This window comes from Tursiops truncatus, chromosome 15 (genome assembly GCF_011762595.2).
Source record: "Tursiops truncatus isolate mTurTru1 chromosome 15, mTurTru1.mat.Y, whole genome shotgun sequence".
NCBI lineage: Eukaryota > Metazoa > Chordata > Mammalia > Artiodactyla > Delphinidae > Tursiops > Tursiops truncatus.
The window spans coordinates 45,083,124-45,096,361 of record NC_047048.1 but is presented as its reverse complement, the minus strand read 5'-3'; the positions used below and the strand labels follow the sequence as shown (position 1 = coordinate 45,096,361).

General features: G+C 37.2%; 1 protein-coding gene across 2 annotated transcripts in view; it reads left to right on the top strand.

Moving 5' to 3' along the window:
* The window catches only part of MACROD2 (mono-ADP ribosylhydrolase 2), a 2,000,643-nt gene that overhangs the window by 1,660,628 nt on the left and 326,777 nt on the right, over positions 1–13,238 (top strand). The window lies entirely within an intron of this gene.

Genomic DNA, 13,238 nt, shown 5'->3' with positions numbered 1-13,238 from the left:
TTTACTGTTCCCAACAAGTTAACTTAAATCCTTTGCTAAAGGACGTTTGGGCCACCTTCTTCCAACAGCTCTTTTCCTACATCTGAAGTTGAAAAGGATTTGAAGAGAAGAGAAATAAGTGGGCAAACGCCAAAGATGCTTAAGAAATCAAGCATAGGCTCTTTCTTGTTGAGAAGAAAAGTCTTAGGGGAAATAAAAAGAAATAAGCCAAATGGTTTCTAAATGAGATGTAGAGTTTTTAGGCTCTTAACACAACCCTCATAATGAATCACTCCGAATCAAGTTTCGGTATATTCCTATGAAACCTCAATAAAATGCCCAGAGGAAAAACATAGCGCCTTTGTATAAATATGTGCCATATATGTGTATGCACATAGAAATATGTATATGATGTAGATATGTGTATATCTGTGTATGGATAAGTATATACAGTGTGTGCATATATACATACATATATATATATCTTTAATTAGTTTATGTGTATATACTTCCAAATTTTTAAATTTAAAACTTGTTTAAAACTCCCAAATTTTTTCAGTTAAATGCTCATGAATTTGAAACAGATCAAGAAGTTTCCTGGTTAATTGGAATTCCACTCTATTCAACAATGTATTGTAATTGTAATTACACACACATCGTTACACTGTTACAGGAAAATGCCAGTTAAGATGTTGTTTAAGACACAATGTCAAGAGCTTACAGATTTATATTAGAAATTAATTAGTTACTTTGGCTTCTTTGCCAGAATGTAGTTTTATGTATAAAATTCTACTATGTTCAGTTATTGTAGAATGATGAGAAAATCAAATCCACTTTGAATTATCTTTACTTTTAGCGTGATTTTAAAAAATTTGGGGACCGCTCTTGAGCATTGTTGAAAAATGTGATGGAATGCTGTCTTTAGGTCATGTGGGCAAATTTGTATGTCAAGGATCAGTGCTGCCAGAGAGAACTTTGGTCAACTAAGGCAATTCTGAGCTTACCTTGGGAATTTTTTTTTTTTCTTCTTGCCTAAATAAAAATGTAAACTCTGGGACTTCCCTGGTGGCGCAGGGGTTGAGAGTCCGCCTGCCAATGCAGGGGACATGGGTTCGTGCCCCGGTCCGGGAAGATCCCACATGCTGCAGAGTGGCTGTGCCCGTGAGCCATGGCCGCTGAGCCTGTGCGTCCAGAGCCTGTGCTCCGCAAAGGGAGAGGCCACAACAGTGAGAGGCCCGTGTACTGCAAAAAAAAAAGTAAACTCATTAAAGCAAAATAAAAATCAACAAAAGTGTATAATGTTAAAATTGTGTATCATATTATATATATAAAAATGTATATGAATTTTATCACATAAAAAGATAAAATTAACAGGACTCATCTACACCAAATTGTTGGTCACCTATTAGAAAGGAACCAAACAGTGTTTGGGGTTTTTTCAGTCTACGAGATAAGGTTTGTTAATAAATCAAGCAGTATTTGAAGAGACATGTGGCATATATTTTCTTAGCTTACTATGCTCTGTCAGCACTGCATGTAGAGACACTTCCTAAATGTATATAGCATATATCTTAATTGAATAATGTTGATAACTGGTGCTATTTATTGAGAGCTTATTCTAATGCCAGGCTCTAAACTAAGTGCTTGATGTTTTTGTTGTTGTTATAGTCATTTAATTGTCACAGTCTTAGGAGTTAGATCATTTTATCACCCTCCTTTTATAAAAGGATTAAAGACTGAGGCTCTCCCTCATTCAAGGTCACCATGTATACAGTAATAAACAATTTCATTAAGATTATGCAAACTTTTTTTTAGATTACTACTCCACACAGTACGTTGTCATTTTCACTCCAAATTATGCAAAGTGTTACAGCACTCTACATTTTAATAGCACAGCAGATAAAATATTAAATTATGTGGTTTTCATTCATTACAGATACTGGGCAAGAGAAGGCTGTCTGCTAATTCTCATTCTATCAGCCCATAGGAGCGACTATCTTAAAAAGTTGCCCCAAATATCTGCTCAAAAAAAATGCTTCTTGATTAATTGATTATTGATGTTACTTTGCAGTTAAAAGGCTTCTTTCACAAACTATTGAAGCAAGAATCTCGCTATGGATGGTTTTATTCCCTAGCAGATGTCTCATTTTCCAGATACGTGGATTTTTCAGCCAGTTGAAAGTGTTTTAAACATGGCTAATTCTAGATACGTGTTCACATTTCGATTACAACCAAATGTTCCAGACCCTTCCCTGTATTTCACAGACTCACTTGGAAAGGCGCCACCAAGGCCAGCTGGGGAGCCGCTGGAGACCAAGTTCAAGGGTTAATACTCGGGTGGTCAGCAGGGGGCGCCGCCTTTTGCAGTCAAGACTGAGTTTCTTAAGGTCCACAAGTTTTATACTCTATCACCAATTCTATTTACAGTGTTTTTAAAACTTGTTTTTTTGTTAAGTCACCTTATCTTTTTTCTCTCATCACAAAACGATTCTGCTTTATAACAAAAAGCAATAAAAGAAACAGAGAAAAAGAAAATCTAAGAGTGAAAGCCATCAACGGGTTTTTTTCTCTGAGCACCACTTTTTTCAGGGATTATCCTTTGTAACACCTTCTAACAGGTCCTATCTGAAATGAAGCGTGGGGAAAAAGAAACTTTACATGATTAGGAAAGGATGAGAATTGAAGATCCTGAAGTGTAACAGGAAATGAAAATATAGTGACAGAAAAAGAAAAGTAATTCTCAGTTGGCCAAAACATTATTTTCTGTTACCTGTTCACACTTTCTTGTGGACAGTTCTTTATTGCTTCCTCATATCCCATTCTTCTAGTAAAAGAATATTACTGTGATCAGCTATGAACCAGCATATACTGAGGAGACCATCTCTTGATTGTAACTGGTTTTTTATTAGCTAAGTACTAAATGTACCCACTGAAGTAATTATAGTGGTTTTTAATTTGTCCCTTTAATTTTAGGGAAAAACGTTTTTTAAAAAGTCTTTTCTTCCCTAAGAAGGCTAGGGCCAATAACTACAGTTGTAATTTCTTTTTCACTAAAGCCCAATCAAGTTGATCTCTTTTTCTCCTAAATTAAAAAATAGCTGAGGCCAGCAAAAAGCCATAATTGGGTCACTAATTAAATGTCAGACCTCTGTTTGCCTTGTAGAGTTGAGGGCTAACTAGTTGAAGAAAAAAGAATCATTAACTGATAATGTGACAACATGTGTGGAAGAGGTGAGGGATAGAGCTGGTATATTCACAGCTGGATAGAACTATTTACTTATGTAACTCCATGATCTATGGAGCTAAATGACTGGGAAAATATAAAACACTAGACTGTGCCAGAAGTTTTGCCTCCAGATGTCTGAGTCCTGCAGACATGTGTTGGCTCTATCCTGTGGATTAAAGAACAAAAGAGCAGTGAGCACTCAGCCTGGATCTACAAACCTGAGAAAGGAGGATCTACCTGCAAAGGAGAGTATAGAAGGAGCAGCCCATGAGCTAGGAGGAGAAATAAGGTAGCAGGACATGGCTTGTCATTGTGGCCTGAGGGTTGATGACCCAACTGGGTCAATGGAGGATGCTGGGGACAGCTGTTTCGATGGAGTTGTAGGAAGCCTGATCAGAGTGGACTCAAGAGGAGAAGAAATGGAAAGAAAAAATACAGGCAACTCTTTCAAAGAGCTCTGCTCTGAAGAGTTGTGGAGAAATGGGGTGATAGTCGGCAGGGAAAATGGGGTCAACAAGAGGGGACAGAGTGAGGATAAGAGGAAGGCTTTGACATGTTGGACCGAGGTCTCCTAATAACATGACAATGTGGATGCTTTCATTTCGTTTTCTTAGCACGTGAGAAACTTATTCTTTAATCTCATTTCCTTGCATCAAAATATGGCTACCCAAAGCATTGGCTCCTGCTGACCATAGATCAGTTTCTTTGTTTGTTGTTTGTTTTATTGATCTTTTCTATTATTTTCTTTGTTTTATTTCATTTATTTCTGCTCTGATCTTTATGACTTCTTTCCTTTTGCTAATTTTGGGTTTTGTTTGTTCTTCTTTCTCTAGTTCCTTTAGGTGTAAGTTTAGATTGTTTATTTGAGATTTTTCTTGTTTCTTGAGGTAGGCTTGTATAGCTATAAACTTCCCTCTTAGAACTGCTTATGCTGCATCCCATAGGTTTTGGATCATCGTGTTTTCATTTTCATTTGTCTCTAAGTATTGTTTGATTTCCTCTTTGATTTCTTCAGTGATCTCTTGGTTATTTAGTAACGTACTGTTTAGCCTCCATGTGTTTGTTTTTTTTTCCCCTGTAATTCCTTTCTAATCTCATAGTGTTGTGGTCAGAAAAGATGCTTGATATGATTTCAATTTTCTTAAATTTACTGAGGCTTGATTTATGACCCAAGATGTGATCTATCCTAGAGAATGTTCCGTGTGCATTTGAGAAGAAAGTGTAATCTGCTGTTTTTGGATGGAATGTCCTATAAATATCAATTAAATCTATCTGGTCTATTGTGTCATTTAAAGCTTCTGTTTCCTTATTTATTTTCATTTTGGATGATCTGTCCATTGGTGTAAGTGAGGTGTTAAAGTTCCCCACTATTACTGTGTTACTGTCAATTTCCTCTTTTATAGCTGTTAGCAGTTGCCTTATGTATTGAGGTACTCCTATGTTGGGTGCATATATATTTATAATTGTTATATCTTCTTCATGGATTGATCCCTTGATCATTATGTAGTGTCCTTCCTTGTCTCTTGTAACATTCTTTATTTTAAAGTCTATTTTATCTGATATGAGTATTGCTACTCCAGCTTTCTTTTGATTTCCATTTGCATGGAATATCTTTTTCCTTCCCCTCACTTTCAGTCTGTATGTGTCCCTAGGTCTGAAGTGGGTCTCTTGTAGACAGCATATATATGGGTCTTGCTTTTGTATCCATTCAGTAAGCCTGTGTCTTTTGGTTGGAGCATTTAATCCACTCACGTTTAAGGTAATTATCGATATGTATGTTCCTATGACCATTTTTGTAATTGTTTTGGGTTTATTTTTGTAGGTCCTTTTCTTCTCTTGTGTTTCCCACTTAGAGAATTCCTTTAGCATTTGCTGTAGAGCTGGTTTGGTGGTGCTGAATTCTCTTAGCTTTTCCTTGTCTGTAACGCTTTTGATTTCTCCATGGAATCTGAATGAGATCCTTGCCGGGTAGAGTAATCTTGGTTGTAGGTTCTTCCCTTTCATCACTTTAAGTATATCATGCCACTCCCTTCTGGCTTGTAGAGTTTCTGCTGAAAAATCAGCTGTTAACCTTATGGGAGTTCCCTTCTATGTTATTTGTCATTTTTCCCTTGCTGCTTTCAATAATTTTTCTTTGTCTTTAATTTTTGACAATATGATTGCTTTGTGTCTTGGCGTGTTTCTCCTTGGGTTTATCCTGTGTGGGACTCACTGTGCTTCCTGGACTTGTGTGGCTGTTTCCTTTCCCATGTTAGGGAAGTTTTTGACTATAATCTCTTCAAATATTTTCTCTGGTCCTTTCTCTCTCTCTTCTCCTTCTGGGACCCCTATAATGTGAATGTTGTTGTGTTTAATGTTGTTCCAGAGGTCTCTTAGGCTGTCTTCATTTCTTTTCATTCTTTTTTCTTTACTCTGTTCCACAGCAGTGAATTCCACCATTCTGTCTTGCAGGTCACTTATCCGTTCTTCTGCCTCAGTTATTCTGCTATTAATTCCTTCTAGTGTAGTTTTCAGTTCAGTTATTGTATTGTTCATCTCTGTTTGTTCTTTAATTCTTGTAGATCTTTGTTAAACATTTCTTGCATCTTCTTGATCTTTGCCTCCATTCTTTTTCTGAGGTCCTGGATCATCTTCACTATCATTATTCTGAATTCTTTTTCTGGAAGGTTGCCTCTCTCCACTTCATTTAGTTGTTTTTCTGGGGTTTTATCTTATTCCTTCATCTGGTACATAGCCCTCTGCCTTTTCATCTTGTCTATTTTTCTGTGAATGTGGTCTTTGTTCCACAGGCTGCAGGATTGTAGTTCTTCTTGCTTCTGCTCGACCATAGGTTAGTTACGATCACGAGTTTTAAGTGACTATTACATTTCTTCTTTAGGCTGCATTTATACCAACAGGTAACATCAAGGGTGTGGAGATCTTTTGGATTTTAGGAAAATACAATATTTGTTCCAAGAGCTGTAACCCAAGCTCTGCTTACCGAGCCCTGTGCTCATGAGGGGTGTCTGTCTGATTCTCACCAAGGTCATCTTAGGACTTGGTAGAACAGCAGAAGTTCTTCCTCAAAGCTGGCTTTCAGTCTCCACTTCCCAGATGGAGGAAGCAAGAAGTGTTCTCTTTCAGCTGTCATTCCAGTAGTCTCCTTCTTATATCCATGACATTTATGGGGAAAAACTATACCCCAAAACTGTATGGCAGGGTGGCAGTAAATCTAATGAGAGCAGGAGAGTGTGTCTGAGGAGAATGGAAATCTCTTGCTCAATTTTCAACATGACCTTGTCTAAGGTTCTTGGTTATTATCATCTTTCGACTTTGTGGCCCTTCTCTGCATGTGAAGATGGTCGTATTAGCCACCAGAAATATTTTCAAAGGACGTTCTGCACATTAAACGTTCTAATTATCCTTCTTCAAGCCAGCATCAGTGCTGATTATGAAACAGGTTTATAATCCTAACTGGCCTGAATTTTTTTTAAATGCAGTCCTTCAAATTATCCTTCTGCAGAGATGAATCTTTTCCAGAGCATTTAATCCTGCACACACAAAGGGAAATACCCCTGCTTATTCATAAATCCTACTGAACAAAGACTATATTTCATGTTCAGGCTGTAAATATCAGAAATTTATGGGTGATGGTTTCTTAAGAAATAAGCCCTGTAGGCTCTGAAATGACTGGCAGTTCTATCATAAGGGATTTTGAACAAGCTTTGAGGCAGAGGCTCCTGGAGAAGAATTTATGCACTTTGCCAACTATAAAGAGGTTCTGGAGCAAAATATTAGAAATTGACTTGTTCTCAACATGCCACGAGAGTCATGATTGAACTTTGGATTTTTCTGTCTATAAAATAAGCATCTTTAGAGTCATCTATTTGGTGATTAGCTGTAATATGTTTTTCCTAATTAAGGAAAATCCATCCAGCTAGCTCCACCACAGACTCTTCTGAAACCTAGTTTCGATTCTCAAAAGTGACAATGATCAATTTCAACCAAGCTTCAGTGAAATGACCCAGTTAATAAATTAAACATAATCACCAAAAATTAAATTTTGATTTCCATGGACGTTCGTAAAATGTGATTTTTTTCTCCAGTTGAACAAATGCATCTCTGCATTTTGCCAAGTTTCATCTTTGAAATTCTACACATTGCCTGACTCCCTCACTTTCCTTCCCCTTCCTTTATGGTAATCCCAAACTGCCCTAACCTAGGGTTTTAATTGATAAAACCAACCAACCATCTGGTCACCTTTGTATTTAATGCATTGGCTGATTGAAACATCAGCACATCATTAGAGATGCAGTTTGTGTTTTGCTTAGCATCTCAGTCATAGATTTGCTTTCCTAGAGCTGGCTGGCTTAATCAGCTCTTTGCTTTGGACCACTCTGGACTGTGGGCAGTGAGAAGTATTCCTACATGAGTCTTCACTGAGAGGTCCCTCTTCCTATTTATTATACCCCTTTGTTCATCAAAAGGACAAAAGCCTGGCAAGTCCTAATTAATGCCTGTTATAAAGGGATGATTGTATAAAGCCATGACTTCTATTTTAAATTCCCTAAAATATAAATGTAATTAAGTGAGAGGGTTTCCTTAGCAGGGTGAGTACAGCCTTCAAAACCATCCTGGTCATTGCTTAGTTGTTTCCTTCCCAAGATGAGTCACGGTGAGGTTGTATGTTTCCTTTCTCAGAGTTGAGTCTTTCCACTGAGCTTTGGTTAGATGTTAAGGGAAAAGAATAAAGCATTTCCAAAAATCCAGACAATGTTTTTAAAACCTCAAAACCCATCCATATGGAAACTTTTGGCCAATCTATGTTATGCCTTGTAAACTACACATGTGCTGGCAGATTCCTCTGTAAAGACCTTAATCAGCTTGCCACAAGCGTATCTCCATCCCTAAATGCACATTCTTGGTGTTGGCTTGTACTTAATGCTTTCAGGAGAGCATTGCAGTGATATACACATGAACATATACTGGAAAGTTTTTCTTCAAAAAGCAACTTTTTTGAAGTTGCTTTTCGTTCACGGACCTCGTGGAATGGTGTGGGAATTATCTTGCAGATGTTTGTGGGTTTGTTTGCCAAAATCTGTTACATGATCATTTTGCTAAAAGACCAATTTCTGAACATATTTTAAGCTATGCTTTCATCCTTGACCCTTCCTTGGCCTCTATTGTTTTTAAATAAATGTATTTTTAGTATAAATGAATATGTATCATTATAGATAATTTATAAAATACAAAAAAGGAAAAAAATCAATATTTCCACAATTCAAAGAAAACTACCATTAACATTTTGATGTATTTTTGTAGATTTTCCTGTCCTATGTTAATGTAATTAACCATGTTTATCGTGAAATAAGAATGATTTTATAACACACTTTAGTGAAATTTTCTGTTACCAGATTTATCCCCTCACAGTGTGTGTATGGTTTGTGCAACATAGCAGAAGAGTACATAAAATACATCTGAACACTTTAAAGAATAATTATATGGCAAATACTCCTTGTAACCATCATTGTCAAGAATCGCCAGAAACCTCTGATTACATCTCATCTTTCTTCCATAAGGATAGCCACTCTTTGGACTTCTGTGATAATCATTTTCTACATGTACATCCCTAAAAGCTTATTTTTCCTGGTTTTGAACTTTAGGTAAATGTAATCATGATTTTATGTTTTCTTTTCCAAATTGCTCCTTTTGTTCAAATATCTATTTGTGAGATTCATTCAGGTTGTTGAAGCTACATGTAGTTTACGTTTAACACTGTGTAGTGTTCCATTGAATGAGTTTGCCGTAATGTATACATTCACCTTACTCTTAATGGGCATTTGGGATAATACCAGTCTAGGGCTCTTGTAATGACGTTGTGGATAATTCTGGACGTGTCTCTTGGGGAATATGTGCGAATTTTCCCCCAGTACCTATGAGTGGAATTGCCGAGGCATAGATCTCTTACATTTTACTAGGTGATGCCAAGCTGTTTTCCAAAGAGGTTGTGCCAGTTGCCACTTCCAACCCAGGTCCATAACCTCACCAATATTTGCTATTATCAGGCTTCTAAAAATATGTTGAGAAACTAATTGTTTTATAATTTTACCTCAAAATATTATTAACTTGCAGTTCTCTAATTACTAACGAGTTTGAGCATATTTCTATATCACTGTGTGTTAGTCACTTGCATTTCCTTGGTGAAACGTATCTTTGGGTCTTTTGTCCTTTTCTTTCCCCCATTGTGCTGACTGTATTTTTCATATTGAGTTTTAGGAGTTCTTTATTTTTTCTGGATGTTAGTCCTTTACCAGATGTATGGGTTATAAATATCTTTTCTGATTCTGTGGCTTGTCTTTTTACTCCTTTTTTTTTTTCCTTTACTCTCATCGTGGTATTCTTTGACATGAATTTATTAATTTTAATGAATTTGAATTAATCCATTTATTTATGGGTTGTGCTTTTAATATTCTATTTAAGAAAACCTCCCCACTCCAAGGTCATAAGGATATCATCCTATATCATTTCTCTAAAAGCTTTGTAATCTTGTCTTTCATGTTTACATCTTTAATAGAACTACTATTGTCAAGTATGAACTAGAGATACAATTTTATTTCTTTTCTACATGGATGTGCAGTTGCCTCATTGAAACTTACTAAGAAGTCTGTACTTGCTCCTTGCCTCTTTCATGTAGCAAATATCTATGTATGTGTAGGCCTGATGCTAGGATCTTTCTTTGAATTCTTCTGTCAATATCTCTTTGCCTTCGTTTTACCCATGAAGGTACAGGTTTTCTTTTAAATGCAGTTTAATTGTGGTAAATTATTCTAGAACTGATTACTACACTAGTCTAGCTATCTCTAGGACAAGAACAGAAGCAAGGGCAAAATGAGAACTTCAGGAAATTTTTATTAAATTGTTGAACTAATCATTGGGCAAATTGGGCCTTGGGTGGATTGTGTTTCAGTGAACTGGGGTCCCTTTCCCAGCCTCCCTTTGGCCTAGACCCTCCTGCAGTTGTGTTTCTAATGTGATGCCTGGCCATAAGGATGTCTTTGCTATCAGCTTGACAAAGGCACTGGACCCACACACTGGACCTGTGAGTAACTTGTCCTCATATACATCCTTTTAATGAACACATTTGAACAGTCAGGGCATGTGGCTTCTTAGTTCAAAATGAGTCTCTGAATTCTTCCTTTTCTCTTTCAACTTTAAGGGCTCCAACTGCACATGTGCAACTAAAAATAAAGGTTAAAACTAAGAACAGCTGATGGATACAGTTTTACATTCCATAATTCAGGTTATGATATATAGGGAAATGGCAAGAGATAACTAAAACTAGTCTCAAAATGAAAGTTGCTTGAGGGCATCTCAAGTTCACCACTGCGTTCCCAGTGCCTAGAGCAGTGTCTGGTACACAACAGAGGCTTAATTTTACAACATGCTTCCTTATTCAGATTTCCAACAGGAGTCTTCTCTTAGGGAAGATCTCTTCTGCAAAAGTCTAGTGTCTAGCAAATTCAGAAGAGAGTAGCATATTGTACCTTTCTTTTCCTACCTCCAGGGCATGCCTGATAAGAAAAGTAAAAGTCTCAAAAGGTACTAGAATCTTTGCTTTTCATCCTATTTTGTTTTGTAGCTATGGAAATCTTCCTTAAACCTGATAGGTAGCAAAGGTAACATTCTCATGTTCCCAGCCTCTAGGTGGGAAAATTTAACAAAAATAACAAAGATACTGATGACAATAACAATAGCTGCTAGCACTTGTGTAGTCCTCACTATGTGCCAGTGTGGTCTTATACTCTTCAGAGGAAATATCTCAGGTCTTCCACAGCACTCCTGTGGAGTTGGCACTTTAATTCACTCCATTTTACACATGACGGGGCAGAGGCAAGGAGAGGTTGAATGACTTATCCTGGGTCATCCAGTTACTAAGAGCAGCCTAGAGTTAATACCCTGATAGGCTGGTGCTAAACTGTGTACTCTCAATGGCTATTCTATATCGTATTTAGGCAAGCCAGTTCCAGTCCACCCCCAACCCTATGCATTACATAGACATAAACACACCAGTAGATACGAGAATTAGGGCTTGAACTGGGGAGATGTCATTTTATTTCCATTATCTGGATTTCTGTCTTATTTCCTTACTTGAATTCAATTCTGTCACCTTGAGACATTGGAGTCAACCATAGATCAAAAGGACACCACATGTGACAACCATTAGAGGTCATTAGGTGATGAATAGGACATAGCTTTCAAGGAACACTGTCTAGCCAAGAAAATGCAAGTACCAAGAACTATGTGCTAGGACATTTGTGTTAGAGGAGAGGTGTATACAGAACACAGCAGGAACCACAGAAGGAGTACTTAACTCTGATGCGAGCGGGAGAGAGAGGAGCAGAAATGTCAGGCAAATTTTGCAGGGTGTGTTTTGAAGGATGAAAGGGACTTTGACATGTAAGAAAGTAAGATATTGGTGTCAGCGCTCTTTGCAAAGGTGTCAAGCCCCAGGAGAGGTTGGCATGCTGGATGAATTTGGCAGGGGGTGCATTAGAGGAATGATCCAAGACAAAAGTGCAAGATGGAAGGTCCAGGGTCCATGTAGAGTCAGCGAATTGGAGCTCTGCAGGGCTTGAAGTCATATTCCAAGCTTCAGACAATCCTCCACTATCCAAACGAGTCACCATAACTGATGAAGGTCAACAAGCCAGAGAGGTTAAATAACTCATCCTGGGTCACCCAGTTAGTAAGATTTCATGTGATTAAAATAAATATGCTGGGAAATAGATGAGACATTAGGAAAGATAGTGGCCTCTGTGCGAGGTGTTTTTCTGATACTTACGTAGCACAGTATTTTGTTACCTGAAAGTAGAGTGAATAATTGGGATGTCTTCAGAAAATAAGAATCATCTTCAACAGGATGCCTTGCACCTATTTCCTGTTCCTCTCATATTATTTCTTGTTCCTCTTATTATTCCTCTTATATTATTCCTGGGTTATGTGTCTCTCTGTAAAACTTCCCTTTAATTAATGAATTATACTGACATACTTTTGCAAGTGTTTTCTTTAATACACACCTACCCTTTTCCATGATTCAAATAAGTGTATTCAGTTCTACTCATTTTTCATAATATTCTCGACTAGGATAGCAAATAACTCAATTCTGGGAAAATGCACCAATAACTATCTTGAACTGTAGCAACAATAAAAATGAGAGTTTTAACTGAGCAATTTGAATTTGTAATTGAAATATTTGTGCACAGAAGCCCATGATGTCACCACTAATGGCTAATGTATTTGTTTGTTTGACTCATAATGAATATGGGAAAATTGTTTTAATAAAGTTAAATTGCTTTTAATAAAGACTAAAATCCCTTTAATTTAGTTTAACAGAAGCCACTGTTTTGGCAGTTTTTCTGGAAGAAATGCAGAAGTGGGTTCTTTCAGAATTTCCATGCCAGATTTCAACACTTTGCATGAGAAATCTGAAGGGAACCCTTAACATGCTGTATTTCATGTGGAACAGTTTTAATTTTTGGTAGTCAGCTCAATAAATGGAATTGACTGCTTTTAACCTGGGACAATGACATTCTGCACCCAGGATCTGCCACCGGCTATGTTATCACTTGTTCTTTTTCTATTGGAAAGAATTGGTGAAAATTTTTAGTGTAAGTTTCCATTTTCTGTCTTTCGTTATGTACTTGTTTTATCACTTAAGAGAGCTACAGAATGAATTTAAGGAACAAACCCAAGCCCTGTCTCTGCTCTTCTGCGTGAAATAAGGAAGTCATTTTGACCTCAAACCATAGTTAGAGGACAAATCAATGGAGACCATATATTCTCCCATGTCCCCCAAGGAGTGCCCCAAATCCCCACATTTATTTAACATGTCTTTATCTGACACCTATTACCTGCTCTAAACTATGTAAAACTCTTAAGTGGATGCTATGGGTAAAAGTTATGGTGCCATGGTAGAGAGAAAGGGGCCTGGGCTCTAGGATACTAGCTGTAATAGCCATTTACTAGCTGAAACTTATCTGAGCCTCAGTTTCCT